The sequence below is a fragment of the Zootoca vivipara genome, chromosome Z1, assembly GCF_965207765.1.
Source record: "Zootoca vivipara chromosome Z1, rZooViv2.hap1.1, whole genome shotgun sequence".
In the NCBI taxonomy this organism is placed as follows: Eukaryota; Metazoa; Chordata; class Lepidosauria; order Squamata; family Lacertidae; genus Zootoca; species Zootoca vivipara.
In genome coordinates, this window is record NC_142583.1 from 68522354 (window position 1) to 68540267 (window position 17914).

The 17914-nt window shown below is 42.1% G+C and overlaps 1 protein-coding gene across 3 annotated transcripts in view; it reads right to left on the reverse strand.

The window, feature by feature from the left end:
* CTNNA2 (catenin alpha 2) overlaps positions 1-16911 on the reverse strand; it is a 512597-nt gene extending 495686 nt beyond the window's left edge. For 2 of the 3 annotated variants that reach the window (XM_035103046.3, XM_035103044.3), the window contains exon 1: positions 16371-16700. The gene's annotated coding sequence lies outside the window, so the exon portion shown is untranslated. Of the gene's footprint in view, positions 1-16370; positions 16701-16801 lie in introns of those variants that run through there. The other variant, XM_088660663.1, reaches the window with a different exon arrangement.
* Between the last annotated feature and the right edge of the window lie 1003 nt (positions 16912-17914).

A 17914-nucleotide genomic window follows, 5' to 3' on the forward strand; every position in this document is an offset into this window, starting at 1 on the left:
CTTAGGGTTCAATTCCTGAACCTCTTGGAAACTCGCAGGTTCAAAGATTTTTTCAGAGGTACCAAGAACAGCAACAGCTGTCTTTGCATATTCGTCAGCATATCTCTTGGGTGATTTCCCCTTTGTGGCCCTCTCGGACCTTCGAACAGTCCGTTCTTCATCTTTACTTAACTCCTCCTTTTTAGGAGAAAAGCGACCAATGGTGAACAGAGGTTCTTCTAGTTCAGTGTCAGACGCATCTGATGGTCTGATTGAGGCTTTTGCACTTAAATAATCTGCAGTGACACTATCAGATGCTGATAGTGCACCTGCGCCTCTTACTGAATCAGAATCAGAACCAGAATCCTGCTCATCATTGACTTCAGCTTGTGCTTCTTCTTCATCTTCATCAACAGGATGAATCTGAAAAATCCCCACATTTCCCCCCATTTGGGATTGCACTGGACACTCTTGGTGATCCTTACAGTTTGAGTGTTTTTCATCAACACTCTGTACGCTCCATTTTCGTATCCCAAGAATATACCAGGTTCACCTCGTGTCCCCAGCTTACCACTTTGTGGGGTGTTTACCCACATGTCAGATCCAAAGATCCTCATGTGTTTGATGTAAGGCTGTTTGCCAAACATCTTCTCATAAGGGGTACACTCAATCGCTGAATGCCACCTGCGATTAAGAGTGTAAACAAAATTAGATAGTGCTTCGGCCCAATACTGTTCTGGCAAATTGGCATCATGCAGCAAGGTTTTTAGTCCCTGCTGTAAAGTTTGTCCTGCCCTTTCACATAGACCATTTTCCCAAGGACTTCTGGGGCATGCCAGATCGTGTTGAATTCCCTTCTCAGACAGAAAAGCTTCAAATTCATGAGAAGTGAACTCCCCTCCATTGTCAATGAATAGGCACTTTATCTTTTGGCCCCTGGCATTTTCAAGCCATGCACAGAAACCCTTGAACTTTAAAAAGGCATCTGATTTCTGTTTTAGCACAAACACGTGAACACATCTGGTGTAGGAGTCTATTAGGATCATAAAATACCTATATCCACTCACAGATGGTGAAAGTGGACCTACCAGGTCTGCATGGACCATCTGATAAGGCTGGGTTGCCTTCCTCCCAGACACTTTCCCTTTGGGTGCAACTTTTACTTTATGTTGTGCACAGGAAACACACTTCATATGATACTTGCAGGGTTTAAGCTTCAGGCCCTGCACAACCTTGGGCATCTTGGACACTGCTTGCCAGCCTAAGTGTCCAAAAATACAATGGTATTCGTGAATACAACCTGCATGAAGAGGCCTATTAGTTGTGTTAGCAACATAAGCAACATTTTCATCAGGTTCACCCTCAGACACTTCTACATCATCAAAAGTCATCAAAAACAGTTCATCAATCTTTTCAGCACGTACGTATTCTTCATTGTTCTTAGTGATAATGGCAATGCCATTCCTGAAAGAGATGTGAAAACCCTTTCTGTCCAGCTGTGGAACTGAAAGTAAATTATCCTTTGCTTTTGGCACATAAAGCACATCAGCAATCTCTAGGTTTAGAGATTCTAATACAATTGTCCCAGTTCCTTGAATGTCCAAAGATGATCCACCTGCCTGTAAAATCTTCCCTTTAAAGGCTTGAAATGAAACAAAAAGATGTCGGTCTCGGCAGATGTGATTCGTGGCACCAGAATCGACAACAAAAAAGTTATTAGCCTTTGAAGAAGCTGTTATCTTAGCCATCATAGCTTCACGCTGTCCACTTGGCTGCTTTCCACCGCTGCCACCCCCCTTTCCTTGTTTGCCTTTGAAATTTGCAGCAGCTGTCGGTCTCTGCTTATCTTGCTTCTTCCTGCAGTTTCGTTTTACGTGACCCAGACCTCCGCAACCATAGCACCTGATCGTGAAGGCTCTAGCGTTATCAGCTTGAGATTGGCACGTAGCAGCTGGCTCCTGTGATTTGCAACTGGCGCCCTCAGCTCTCCTCCGATCCCACTCATTTTGCAATACAGCAATTACTCTAGTTGCTGTTAAATCTCTTGTGGGGAGGGCTGCTAACTGGCTAGCAATGGCATCAAAGCTGTGGTCTAAAGAATCCAGAATCAACACTGCAAACACAGCTTCTGGCAAAACAAATTCACGATTCACCAGTTCCTCCCTCAGCCGCTGCATTTCAAGAATGTGGGCACGTAAATCACCTCCCGGCTGGAGTTTCATGTTGTGCAGAGTCCAAAAAAACAATAGAACTGACCCTGCCTGTTTGCGTTCATGGACTTCACGTAGTCCCTCCCACATTAGTTTCGCAGACGCTTTTCCAGCAAGGGTAATTAATTCTGTAGCTGAGACACATCCAGTAATCAAACCGTGAGCTTGTGAATCACATTGAGTCCAAGCATTCGTCACTGGCACGGGGGGGTTCTCATCAATCACATGCCAGAGCTTTGCAAGTCTTAACTTGCCTTCTACATATATTTTCCATGTATGATAATTAGTCCCATCCAGAAGAATTATCTGGTTAGAGCTTCCAAGCATATTCTCCATTTTTCCAGCCACCCGTTACAGGCAATCACTTTGGAAAAATGCCTCCATTCCAGCTCTATCTCACAGTCAATTAATCACTGGGACAGGTTTACGACTGTCTGCTTCAAAGCTTTCTCCGGCAGCAGCCAGCAGCTTGCTGAATAAACATTTTGCTGCCTTTCGCTCTCCACACATACCTCTCAAATGCTCCGATGTTTTCAGCACTGATCAGCCGCATTCGGAACATACTGCCTGCTCCTGGATCCATAACTGGCTGGTCCAGAGACCACCAACCATCTCCTCTGGGCTTGACGACCCTTGTACTTCTGGGCCCGGAACCCTTTTGTTGGGATTTCACCATTGGGAGGTCCAGCCGGCAGCTCCCTCTTCTCCTCAGTCCCGGTGATTCCCATGGAACACGAACACGACTCAGGGTCTCAGCAAGCTGAGCACGCAATCAGCAGAGATGCCCACGCAGTTTCAGCGGAGATGATAAGGCAGCAGAGAGGCATTTTAAAGTGGTTTATTTACAGCTATATTACAGCATGAAGAGAGAGCGAACAATGCTTACTCTCTTCCATCAGATCAAACAGATCAGAACCAAACCAGTTCAGAACAGAACTGAAAGTAAAAGTCCAAACGGATATACCTAGACATGTGACATATATCAGCAGCAACATGCCTAAGTCTTAAGGTGGAACTGAATCTCCTGACAATAATTACCCTGCAGCTCCTCCCTTCACCAGATATAGTATTAATGTGAGCACTTATTAGACATGCTAATAAGGTTTATAGGAATCTGCCCTCTCCCATGTTAATATTTGCCCATGTGCAGATTAATATGTGCTCATGGGTGCTTTGTGCGCACCTAGAGGATCAACACCTTCAGCCAGTAAGACGCTAAGTTACAGATTTAAATTATGTTTTCTAGGATTCACGCCCCTCCCACAATTTAGTTCAATGTGTGAAAAGGGTTTCATCCATCCTCAAAACTACTAGCTTTGAGATTAAAGTACATGTTCACATTCTTTTTACTTACGTCCGCCAATAATGATGCATCTGCTCTATAATGATTTGCTTATTGTTGTGACATGCAGTAAATCTACCCCATGCTGATTTCAATTTGACTGATAGCTATCCTGTGTGTTTAAAAGAAAACAAAATTTTACATCTATTTTATATCTGTGGGCTCAGGAACTTAATTTATCTTTAATTGTTATTTTTATGTTTTCTTCAGCAACAGCAACAGCAAGTTCTTCCCTTACATTTATTAATGCCCTTACATGCTGTTATCTTCTCCACTTGCAAAATAACAGTATTCTTTTTCCCCACAAACAAATATTAATGAATTCAGCATTAATATGGAAAATAGAAGCTCATGAAAACAGCGCCAGGAATGAGGTTTACTGGGTGATTTTCATTCAGTCACTTATCTCTCTGCCTAATCTACTTCAGAGAAATGTTATGAGAATAAAGAAGGATGGGAAAGAATCAGAAATACTGCCTTGAACTCCTTGAAGGAAAGGTGAGATATAAGCACAATGTGTTTTTGCTATTAACAATAATAAATTCTCACGCAGAATAGAACTGAGCTGAAAGTGAGGAACTATCTGCAAAGAACAAAATCTACTTCCACAATCTGTGATACATGTTTTCCCCAGAAAGAAAACAGTTAGCATCTCCACCATGATGTTACAAAAGGCACACTCCACTGTTGAATAAGAAGCAGAAAAAACTAAGATAGCATTTTCAATCACCACCACAATCCAAAAGAACCATAACCAGGAATGAAAGCAATAACTCCAGTATGTTTAGCTGGCAACACAATTCAGGCTTCGCTTCCAAAGTGTGCTACTGATAATGTGCTACTGCCACATTAGGGTAAGTTTTAACTATTTACACTAGTAGTTTTAATTTGGCTTCCACTCTCATGCTTCATAAAATCGAGATGTCAGGGCTCTGATATGGAAAATATTATTTCCATCTCTATGTATGCTGCATTTGGGAAGAAAAAGAAATGGTGGTTATTCTCTACAATCTTGCCTTTTAAGCACTCACCTGGTGGCCACCATTGGCAACCAGGAATTCCATGCAAGTTAAGGCTTATCCACACTTGACCTTTAGCCCTGCTCTTTCCATGCACAGGTCTGCACTTTAATGCTTGTTGTCCAAGCCGTTTTCTCCCTCCCCGCCCCGCCAAGCTTCCCCCACAAAAAAATCTGCTCTTTAGTGCTCAATTGGAGCAAATGTAAATTCAGGTTTTCCGCAGTTTCCGCAGCTTTAAAGAGAGGGTTTTTGTGGAGAACGCTCTGGAGGAGGTGAAAGAGGATGCTCAGAGATGGAGCCTTAAATCATGGGCAAAGTATGGAACAGAACACTCTGCTTCATTGGCCCAATTGGTTTCCTCAGTGGTTACAAAAGTGGCTTCACTTTCTCCACAATCAGTACAGAAGCTGCCAGGGCTGGTGAAGCAGAGTGCTCTATCCCCATTTCACCAGCCTGGCCTGTGCAACTGGCACCTGGCCTGGCTCCAGCCAAGCGCACTATATTTGTCAAGAATAGCTTTAGGTGGGCCCAGAGCCACTTTGGTCAAATGGTGGCAGAAATGGCTACAGTCAACTGGAAGCCACTTCCCTGAAATGCAAAATATGGGACGGGGGAAGAACCCCCTTCTGTTCTACCACCTGGTAAGGAAAGGAGAAGCGGAAAGCAGCAATAAAGGGAATGCAATGGGTTGGAGGATATCTCTAAGCTGGGGGGGGGGGGAGCACCTGCCTCTCTTATGTGTAGAAAGGAGGCAAACAACATTCAGTAAAACAAGTGTTGAAGAAACTGATTGTGAAAAGATTTATGGCATATTCAAAAGATAAATTTAACTGCTGTTTTACTTAAATATCTCACACTTCGTACTGTTCAAGAAATATAGCACTGGAATATTCTGGCAACAGTGCTGACATTTTGTTCCTATAACCAACGTGTTATTTTTGGTTCACGGTTAAATAAAAAAGGCCAGTGGGAAAAAAAGAATATATCACTTATACAGTATTTGAGTTTTGTTTTAAAAATGCTATCATATCTTCATAACAGCAGATGTTTTAATCACTGCATACAAAATATATTAGGTTTTCAAAACACTATACAGCTCTGAAAAGCAGTTCTTCCAATACAGTATCTTTCTCTGCAGTAGAGTATTGATTAGTATAAAATAATAAAAGTATTTCTGGATATACCACATTTGTGTCAGAGTCCTCCTAGTCATACACAGCCTTATCAAAAACAGCAGACATAAATCAGATTATATAGGTATAAGAAATAGACATAGAAGTGGTAAGATGATTCATAACAATTAATAGAAGCTGGTGGAAATACCCTTCCCCACACACAAATGTGAATGCTGGGGCAATTTGGGGGCCATGTCATAATGCCAGGCTTCAAAGCATCTTCATTATACTTGTCCATACTTATTAATATTTTAATGCTAGGCAACTAAGTTTGGAATCCTATGAAACTGAAATGTTAAAACTTAATTTTCAAAGTTAGAATAATGTGCAAAAGACTTGGAAGCATTGTGCAAAAAAACCATTGTGCGCAGACACACTGGATAATCCAGAAAACATTCCTTCTCTGCCCCATAGACTGAAAATGTATGGCAAATCATCCCAACCCAAAGGCATGCCTTTTTTCCTGCGGAAACCAGAGTAACACAGTTGTGGAAACAGTTTCATCCATTTTTAATAGTGATATTAATTTGTTGTGCACATCAGCAAGTACTGATGTATTTAGTTATACACTCAAGCCATCTTTAAATACATAATATTTCAGATGAGCCAGTTTTTCAGACTACTGTTTTGTTAAGCTGTACAATCATTGTGGAAAAGTCTATAAGTTCATGTCAAAGAACTAAAAAAACAGCAGCAGGAGAGAAAAAAGCACATTCAAACGAATTTTGAGCAGAGCACCTCAAATGTACATTACTAGACTTGCAATTTTTAGCATACAAGAGCCTTGCATCAGGCCAAAGGCCCCCTAGTACAGTGATGGGCAACCTTTTGAGCTTGGCATGTCAAAATTTGCCAAAAAAACCGAGCATAACTCGGGTGGTGTGTCATTTCGAGAGAGAAAAACATAATTTCACGATATTTATAGTTTAAATAACAAAAATGTATAATTGTAATATATAACTGTATTTAATAAACCAATAACTAATTATTTAACCAAACCAAAAACCCCTTATTTATCACAAACTGCCCAGAGTTGTAGAGCTTTTTGGGGGGGAGCTGCTGACCAAAGTTTTGGAGGGTTTTTTTGGGGGGTGCAAAAGTTTCTTTGCTTTTGGTGGGGGTGCCCCTAAGCTGCTGCGCTTTTTGGGAGGGAAAGAGAACAGAAATAAATGGCGAATAATACCTTCGCTGGAACTAACACGCAGCACCGACATAGTCTGCCAAAGCACCCAAAAAACCAGCACAGAACAGGTTAAAAAATGAACACTGTTACACCTAATCATCGTCTGCCAAAGCGCCAGAAAAAACAGCACAGAAAGGGTTAAAAAACCAATCTCTGGCTACCAGCAACAACAACAAGAAGAAGAAGGATCAGGTTTTAACAGCGGAGACAATGGGTTTTAACAGCGGAGACAAGCTGTAGTGTGAGGAGGAGCGAGAGAACAAATGGGGGAAGAAAAACAACAACATCAGCACAAATGGGCCGATGGGGCGCGTGCCAGCAGTGAGGGCTCTGCGTGTCATGTCTGACACACGTGTCATAGGTTCGCCATCACTGCCCTAGTACAACATCTTACCAGATACCTATGGAAAGCTCACAAGCAGGACATGAATGCAACAGCACTATCTCCACTTGTGATTCTCAGCAATTGGTACTCAGTGCCTCCAAAACTGGCTATGTACCAATTTGACAGGTTGTGAAAAAGGAGACTAAGACCAAAAGCAGGAGGGGGAAAATGTTGGCCCCATGGACTAATGCACTCTGCTGTGTATACCACAGCCCATAGTCTCTCCTCCATGGGAGTTCCACACTTCCCTTTCAAGAGCCACTGCTTTCCCACCCCTTGCCATTCCTGACAAAGGGCAGGAGCTACTTCTTCAAGGCACCTCATGCACCTTAAATCAGCAGCTCCTAAAGCTTCCCTTGCCCCTCACTCTTCCGTCAAGAAAGGCAAATGGCAGTGAAATATGGAAACAGTGCAGCCAAAAGCTGAACAAAATGAGACAACAGATATAGACAGGGAAAACTAATGGGCAGTTAGCAGGGTGACAGGGAGAGACACAACAAGCAGGATGGCCAGGGAAATGGGATATGAGAGCATGTGATGATCTCTCACTAGATCATCCCTCCCTCTGGTTGTCCTTCTCAAGAAAGTAGTAATATGGTCACAATGATGTAAAAGAGAGAGCTGAGAGATAGTGACTGCTGTTTTCAATCCCATCCCAAAGAAAGGCAGAAAACAGATGTGTTACAAAGCATATCCTTCAGAATCTAAGGAAATTTTTCCACCAACGTATCTCAAATCTCTTTTAGAAATTAAAGATTTAGTACAGGGCAAGGTCCTTGCAACTTCTGTACACTGAAGGAAGAAGTAAGATTAATCTTCTTCCACAATAGTGTTTTTCTGGCCCACATGGAACCTGGCAACCTTTTCCTCTTTCAATGTGGCTTTAGCAACAGTAAAGCTTTTAATAAAAACTGCAAACACTATCCTTAATTACTCACAGTTTAAGATTAGAAAAACTGGAATTTTAAAAAATCGCTGTTCAATTGATTTCTTCCACCTCAACTACAGATTAAGTACTTAGAAGATCTCAGTGAGGAAAATTTCTTTGGGGCATGTAATCCTTTAACAATTTCTTGCCTAGCTGACTGATTGTCAGCCAACCAAAGAACAAGCTTTGTGCATTTAAGCTGTCAGGAGAATACCTGGGCATGCTTCCACCACCATTATACTTCAATGTCATTTCATGATTTGGTGGACTGGGGAGAATTATTAGGCTGGAGGTAGCCTGTATTCTTGCATGAATACTTGGGGCCTGGAAAAATTCAGGCTGGAATTGCCTGAACATAGAAGACAATGCAAATGGGCCCAGACTGTTTCTAGAGCACCAAAACACAAGAATGCAACCCACACACACACTATTCAACTCAGGTTTTAATGTTCACAAAAAATAGGGAAACGTATGTGCATAACAAAGCATAAATGTATTTTAGTTTACAGCAGAGAACCTTTATTTCACTTTTTATTCTTATTTATTTGATTTATATACCACCCTTTATCCAAAGATCCCAGGGCGGTGTAACAACATTAAGACATAATTAACACAGTATACAAACATCACAAAGAGCCTAATAATACACAACATCATAATTAAATAATAATAACTGCTCCCCAAAACCCACATTTAACAGGCCATAGATTATTTAATGGCCAAAGGCCTGAGTAAATAGAAATGTTTTCGCTTGGTACCTAAAGTCATGTAATGAAAGTACCAGATGAGACTCTCTGGGGAGAGCATTCCACAGAGGAGGAGCCATGACAAAGAGGCCTGTTCTCATGCTGTCACCCTCCAAACCTCTCAGGGAGGGGACATAAAGAAGGGCCTTGGATGGCAAGCACAGAGTCTGGGTCGGTTCATATGGGAAAGGCGGTCCTTAATGTACTGCGGTCCTGAGCAGGGTAATTAATCTAAGGCTGTGTACAGTCTATAGCTTTTTAACACATTCAAAGCACACTTTCTCCTCTCAAAGAATTATGGGCAATGTAGTTTAACCTTCACAGAGTTACAATTCCCAGCAACCTTTAACAAACTACAGCATCCAGAATTCTTTGAGGGGATAAAATTTGCTTCAAATGTGCTTTATAGTGTGTATAGTATGTACGCAGCCTAAATAAACTACTAACTCCACCCATTCTCAAATTTGTGGTACTTTAATATGGAACTTCACTGAGTTAAATAATTCCCTCCAGCTACAAGCAGTAACTAATTATCACAAGCCCAATTGTTCTCTACAAGCTGAGAAGCGCTTAGGGATAGGTAAGGTCAGAAGGAAGAGCCTGTTCAGAAAACTTTAGGAATCAAGTTGGCCTGGTGTGGTCAACGCAGAGCTCAGTCTGTAGCCTCCACGGCTACAGACAGGGTCTCCACGGCTTCAAGTCAGCAAATCCTCCTTCCCTCTTCAATGAGTCCTTAATAAGTGCAATCCTATGCATGTCTAAACCCCACTGAGTTCAATGCAACACTCCCAGGTAAGTGTATACAAGATTGTAGCCTAAAGAATAAATAAGTGCTTAATGAGCTGAACCCTCTAGTCCAATGTCTACACCCAGATTCTAATCACAATACCACACTGATTTGACACAGTATATAAATTATCCAAATCTTCTCACCTTTAAAAAGGAGAGAGAATAGCTATATCTAATATTACACACACACACACACACACACACACACACACACACACATGTAGCCAATATGGTACACTTCAGATGTTGTGGATAATAATAATAATAATAATAACAACAACAATAATAATAATAATTTATTACTTGTATCTGACTATCTGACTATCTGATAGTATACTACTATCTGACTGGGTTGCCCCAGCCACTCTGGGCAGCTTCCAAAAGAATATAAAGAACACACAATACACCAGAAATTAAAAGCTTCCCAATACAGGACTGCCTTTAGATGTCTACAGAAAGTCCTATAATTGTCTTTCTCTTTGACATCTGACAGGAGGGTGTTCTACAGGATGGGCACCACTATCAAGAAGGCCCTCTGCCTGGTTTCCTGTAACTTCACTTCCTGCAATGAGGGAACCACCATGAAGGCCCTCAGAGCAGGAGCTCAGTTTCTGGGCTGAACGATGGGTGGAGAAGAACCTTCAGGTAGACAGAGCCGAAGCCGTTAGGACTATAGCTCCAGAGCATGGTTTGCACCTGCTCCTAGATTCATTCATTCATTTTATTTGTATTCCGCTTTTCCACACACAAAATCATGCTTACAAAGAAAACAGGAATATGTTTCAAACAAACACTATGGAAACAATTTCATAATAACATAGCAAAACAAAAGCAAGTATAATAATATACAAAAAGCAACATTTCAATACTATAAATTTAACAAGATTACTTAAACATCATGCAGCATCCAACAGCAAAAGTAACAAGAGAACTTCACTGTTTCACCTTAGTCCTAGAAACACACCTCCCATAATGTTGCTCATAGTCTCTCTCCTGCAAACACTTGCAAGGCTTCGAAGGGCAGGGGATGGGTAGCTGGAAACACCACTTCTATGATGTTGTTCTCTCTCAACCCATCAGCTATTAGTAAGGGTCAGTGGGTGTTTGAACCCATTTGGGGAGCCAATAGGGCATCCCTTTGTTAGTTATGTCCTCTTTGAACTTATTTTCTGGGCTCTGGGGAACTAAACGGAAGGATCAGATCCACATATTGTATGAACTAAAGTTTAGTTTCAGAAAGCAGTGATGATCATTATGCCTAAACTGAAGCCTGGAGAAGCAGAAAAGATACCGTTGAATCATTCTTGAATGCATGTATCATTTTGCCTACCATGCAAACTTTGAGACAAGCACAGCAATGGGCCCTATATCGTCCTTTGAAGATGGGTGTCCGGATGGTCAACAGTTCTCTGACTGCAGCACCCAAGGGACCCCTAGACGAGGACAATCTGGTTATTCCATGTTCTAATTAACAAGAAAAGGGAGAAAAATTATCTCTAACCAATTAGAGCTTATGCTGGAACAACACAGAATTTTGGTTTAATTAGGAATGAAATATTACTTTTATTCAATTATATATTTGGGTACATGTTTCCTCATCAGAGTTTAGGAATTATCTGTGTCTGTTTGATTAAACTATGAAGCAGCTATTCAAGAGGAGGGAATCTCCTATTATAAACTCTGGGGTGAAGATATGAACTGGGCACTCAGTATTGTGGTGATAGACATCTTCCCCTGTCATCTGGTAATTGCCCAGGTGTTTGCCTTTATAGTACATTGTTTTTATTTTACTCAACATTTTCATTCCAGTTTAGAGATAAAAACCTTTGTTTGGGGCAATCATTTTGAGACAGTTAGAAACCAGGTGGTTTGAAGGTGTGTTTTTTTGTCCAGGCCTGGACAGACTTTGCAACTTACTGGTACTTTTGATAAGGAAAGCTGAAAGATTAAAGGATGAAAGGGAGGGGTAAGAAACAAAGAAGGCATGGATCTTCATGAAAGTCATAAATTAATGGAACAGTTTTTAATGAGGAGAAAGTTATTCAGGAGTATAACAAGAAAGAGAAGTAAGAGTTTGGGGGAAGATTTTAAATGAGAGAGGTCTTTATACTGAGAAACACACAAAGAGTTACCTACCCCTTACCTTACTTCTATCCTTATTTCTCTTCCTTTACTCTGTGCACTGTCCCTCCGCCCTTGCCTAACAGAATTTCTCCTAAATGCTCAAGGTTGTGGCATGGGGTTTTGAGGAGATGAGTTGTAAGCTTTGTGCATTTTGCTTTTAGCCCATTTTCTTGGCCAAGTTTGTCTTCTTGCTAAGAGGAGACTAAGGGTAGTGATAAAGCGGGATATCAAACCCAAACTCTTCTTCTTTCAAGACAAGGTTCACAGGGAGTAGATTTTTCTTTTGCTCTTTCTCCTCTATTTTTCCTTTTAATTTCTTTTCTTTCTTTCTTTCTTTCTTTCTTTCTTTCTTTCTTTCTTTCTTTCTTTCTTTCTTTCTTTCTTTTGGCTTAAGTATTCCTCAGCTGGAGCCAGTGGACCTGATCCCAACATTTTGCCTAGATGTGAACCTCTTGAACATTTCATACAACCAATGGGAGGAATAAGGATTTAATTTGGGGTTGCAGTGATTGACCTAATTTTATATTCATATTATTTACAAGGCACTTTCATTGGGAGATGTACACAGTTAACTTTAAGATTCAAATATTTCTATTTGAAACTGTGAAAACGTCCTAGTAACAGTTGAAAAAGCATGCTAATGGTAGCAGACAGCAAGTTCAAATGGGTGATGCACAACCAGCTAGCAAACCCTTCTGAATCAGTGGAGAAAAAAACAGCTTGTTTGCAGTGGAGTAGGACACACATGCAATTCTTCTACAAAGCGAGAAACAATAACAGGACAAAATTCATCCCCAGCTTGTTTCTGTTTGGGAACAAAGGAAGATATGTCTGTGCTTATGATTCTGGCTAATCAACTCCAGCAGAATTCTAAGTGTCTGAAATGTACATTTAATGTGATTATCAAGGCACTATCAAGATTAGAAAATTAAATCCAACAGTCCTCAACACATCTTGGTGAGATGAACATATGAGTAAAGATGTGTATGATTACACTATTAACAGAGCCATTCTAACCAAAACAGGGGACTTCAGGGAATTTCAACATCATCAGGGGCAGGCTTGGGCTACAGATCAGGCCTGGTGCCAGTTCAGCATCACTGTACAGTGGTCAACAGCCCAAATCCACAAGAAGGACAGCTGCCTACCTAGTCATCACCCAGAACAACAGCTGTAGTCATCCAGGTTCAGCACTCCTTGGAGTCTATCACCTGCCATATTAATCTCCCCACAATGCAGCTGGGTCCCTGACAGTGTTGCTCTACAGCAGGCATGTCAAACCTGCGGCCCTCCAGATGTTTTGGACTACAATTCCCATCTTCCCCAACCACTGGTCCTGCTAGCTAGGGATTATGGGAGTTGTAGGCCAAAACATCTGGAGGGCCGCAGGTTTGACATGCCTGCTCTAGAGGGACACACTACCAGATGCACAAAAACCTTTTGGGGGAATTTAATTGGCAGGAACAGAAGCAGTGCTGGCCTGCTAGATGAGTTTTTTTAAAAAAATATAAAAAAATCCTGCTGGCGCTATACCCACCTGACACTACCAAGATAAGGAGAGGGTTCCTCTACCACTGAGGATCCCATCAAATGTAGCCCTGCCCCAGATGCAACTCATTCTACCCCATTAATCACATATTTTCTAAACTGACTTACAACATAGCAGTGTTATAGATAGAATTTTATAGAGTAGTCACACCAACATAGAGACACAGAGACATATCTTTTAAGTGAATGGATTGAAAACCAATGTATTGGCTGTACACTGCCACAGTGAGTTTCACATTACAAGTTCCACATTATGTTTGGATATACTATGCATCAATATTGTCTTCCTAGTTTAAGGACATGCATGTGTATTTAATACAGGTAATAATCTTCCTATTTCAACCTTGTAAGATCATAGAATCATAAACTTGTAGAGTTGGAAGGGACAATGGGGGGTCATCTAGTCCAACCCCCTGCAATAGAGGACTCTTTTGCCCAACATGGCTATTGAACCCACAACCCTGAGATGAAGAGTCTCATCATGCTCTATCAACTTAGCTATCCAGAGTATATTGACATCAATCCACTTTGTCCTACAGTTTCTCACAAAATTGCATATATATTTCAGGGATTTGTAACAAACGTGACTCAGCCACATCAGTGACACTACTGATGTCATATTTCACATTTAACAATATTCCCCCTCTGCAAGGACAATCAAAATAAAAGTCATAACTCTGCCTTAAGAGTTCTGGCCCTGAAAGAGCATTGAAATTTCATTCACATGGCCACCAACAGATCCCATAAATGCAGGTGAAAAAGTCTCAATTCTAAAACCACTCACATGCGTAGTAGGTTCTTACCGAACTCAACATGTCAATAAAGTTTTAATTTAGGGTTTTAATTTATACATCTTGAGATGCCTTTACTAACAGCTGCTCACCGTGTTTCACAAAGATAAAACTTGCTCTGTTTAAATATAGTTGCAACATTAGACAAACCATTTTAAATTAAACACTTGCACAAGTAGCCATCATTATATACTTATTTAGTTTGTAATTATGATATTGTTTATAGAATTTTCTTTTATCAATGATAAAATGCCAGTCTTATGCTCTTCCAACTAAGGAAATAAACATGATTTTTTAAAAGCAGTTTTAAAAAATTATGTAACGAATACGACATATTCAGAATACACAATTAAGAACCCTGCCAATAATTTTGACAAGTTAACAGAACATAACTTTTCTATGGAAATATGTGGCGGGAGTAACACACAAACCCGCACAATGCTGATTGTAGTATTTTGGAAATGTCAAAGTTGCAGAGTACAGGCTCAGGTTGACAAAGTACATAATAAACTTCTTCATTCAATAGGCAAACTCAAAATGGAATTTTACGTGTAATATATTATCTAACAACACAGTTGAAAATGTCACAGTACTGCTGACGATATATTTGCTACGGGAAGGGCGAAATGGCAACACTCCCATGATATCTATTAGAAAACACATAACCCAGCAGCTAAAATGTGAACTGCAAGTGTAATGTCATCACCCTTTTCCAGCTGTGATAAGTCAAAGGTACACTGAACCATCAAGCAGCTGCCTACTAATTGTAGAAGTTTTAAAATCAAGCATCTCTTTTCTGCACACTTCTCAACACTGTCACACAAGTCAACACAAACGCAAGACGCAAAGTCTAACACAGTTCAGATACTACTCTGCCAACGTAATGCTCACACATATACTGTACACAATTACTTCCCATTCCAAAACCTCTGTTTATTAGATTGCTTGGAGAGGGAGGAAGATACTCAAACCAATTGGGTATAAATAACTCTATACCGTAATAACTATACTAAGTTATAAATTCATGTCATTTCATCATTTTCAACAAATGCCTTGGCGGGACCAGAGACCTCTCAAGCTGGATCCTGACTCAGATATAAAGCAGGTTGCCTGAAGTTGCTCAGAAGCTTAAATAGGCCTAAAGGGAATGAGCAGCAAAAGGGCTGGCTTATCTTCTTCAACTCTCTCTATTCCCTTTTCCTGGTGGCATCTTACTGAGACAATTAAAAGCAGGAGGAGACTTGTAATTTAGAGGCCGCCCAGGGACGAGTTTAAATGCATACACTGAACCATAAAACCAATGCCCAGAGAAAAGAAAATGTTGTATTGAATAAAGGACCCGCTAACATGAAAGGGGCACAAGCAAGCATCCCTTCCCTATGAATAGGAGGAAAGGAGATATTTCTCTCTCTCTCTTTCTCAGACATACACACACACACACACACACACACACACACACACACACACACACCAAAAAGCTCCTCTGGTCCCCCCTCCTTTTATACACACACATATACAGTACACACACTGCAGAAAAATGACCACTTATTCAGAACAGGGGGAGGGGGACAGGAGGGATGGATTCTCTGCCTGATTCTCTCCCAAGCGCACAGAGAGAGAGAGACGCATGTGAGAAAGAAGAAGGGAAAAGAGGAAAAGAGGAAAAGAGGCGGTGGCGGGGGGGGGATAGATACACACACACACACACACACACACACACACACACACACTGTGCATGTATGTGTTCCCGATTTTAAATCCTGTACATAGACAAGCATTTTGATGGAGGTTGGGGGGGGGGGTTAAGTGAGCGCTGTGACAGCCTGGCTGGTGGAGAGAAAGCGGGTGAACACAAAGGAGGGAGGATGGATGTAGGGATGTAGGAAGGGATGCAGGAAGCGATGCTAAGGTAAGGATGGGGAGGGGGCGAAAGGTGGCAGATGGGAGGCGAGGGATGGGGGAGAGGGCGTCGCGGGGCGGGGGGGACGGGAAGGAAAAGAGGGGGAGAGGGGGAGAAGAGAAGGAGGGATGGGAGGAAGGTGCCAGGGAGGAGGCGAGACAGACGGGAGGATGAAAGGCAGCAGCAGCAGGAGGAAGAGAGGAAGGAGGGAGGGAGGGATGGCAGGGGAGGCTGCTGAGCCCCGGCCTCACCTCCGCTCGGTGCGTGGTGGGAGAGCCGCCGCCGCCGCCGCCTCGTTCGCCTCCTCACGCCGGGCTTGTGGTGCCCAACGAGCGAGCGGGCGGGCTGCGCTGCCTCGCGAGGGCTCCCCTGGCTCTCCTCACGCACGCCAGAGAGCGCGACTGGCGGCGGCCAAGGCGGTCCCCGCCTACCTCCTCGTCCTCCTCCCTCCCCGTCCTTTCTCTCCAGCTCAGGCCCGCCTCCGCCTCCCTCCTCCTGACAAGCGGCGGCGGCGGCGGTGAGGGAAGGGCGCAGTGAGAGATACGACGCGCAGCAGCCAACGGTTCCGCGAGCGCGCCTGCGCCGCTGGGGGAATAACGGCAGGTGGCGCCCGCTGAGGAGACGTTTCGGGGCGTGGAGGGGGGGCTCGCGAAGGGCGGATGGTTGGGGGGGTGCTTGTTACCTGAGAGAACAGGCGAGCGGGGGCCGGCCAGAGGCCAGTGCGCATGTGCCGCCGCCGCCTGTGGGGATGACAACGGCGTTGCTAAGCGCCCGCGGCGGCCACGCGCCGCCCGTTACAAAGCACGGGGGGGGTGGAGGGGCGTGAGGGGGAGGGTCGGCCTGTGGGAAGAGAGAAGGATAAGGGCGTGAGGGAGGGCAAGTGGGTGGGGGAGGGTTAGAAACAGAATCCGAAACAACCTAGGCACCAGTGTATATACATACTGTATTTCTATAACGATTTGAAATAATCCAATTCTTGCTAATTTCACAATCAACTATATTAACACATAAGTAACATATATGAAATTGACTTTTTTCTGAACTTTCTTTTAGCATTCTAATGTCATAGTACAACTATTAACTTTCATCAAGAGAGGAAAACTATACCTGTAAATGTATAGCAAGCCCACTCAGACTGATTTTATAAAGATGTTTATAATTTTATTGCATCAACATGTTTTTAAAGTCTGTTGGTTTTGGGTATTATTTTATATATAAACAGCTTGGTTTTATTTATTTTTGTTGAATTGTGTATAAATCTTCTTAAAAAAAAAATGCAAAGCCAGTCCCCAATCATGAGTTGAATCATTGGAGGCCAAATAATAAAATAAAAATTAAACTCTAGTCTAGAGCAGGAAGGGATGGTGACCAATGAAATTCACAGGAAGTCTGTGGATGATTTAGTGAAGAAGGGAGTTGTGTGGACCGTGAGATAAGAGGCCCTTGGGAGATACATCTCACTTGCTCATCACTGATGGCTGACTCCAAAGGCTCTCCCTATTTCCTTGACTAATTTTTAAAAAAACAAAACTGATTTTAATAATTTTAAATTGCTGTAACCTGCTTTGGGACCTTATAGTGAAAAGTGGGCAAGAAAATGAAATGAGGATGAGTCGACCATGTAAAATAGGGTTAGAAATCGGCATAATGTAAATATCAGTTTTAATAATAGTAATAATAAAAATAACAACAACAACAACAACAACAATAATTTATTATTTATACGCCGCCCATCTGGCTGGGTTTTCCCAGCCACTCTGGGCAGCTTCCAACAAAATATTAAAGCACAATACAG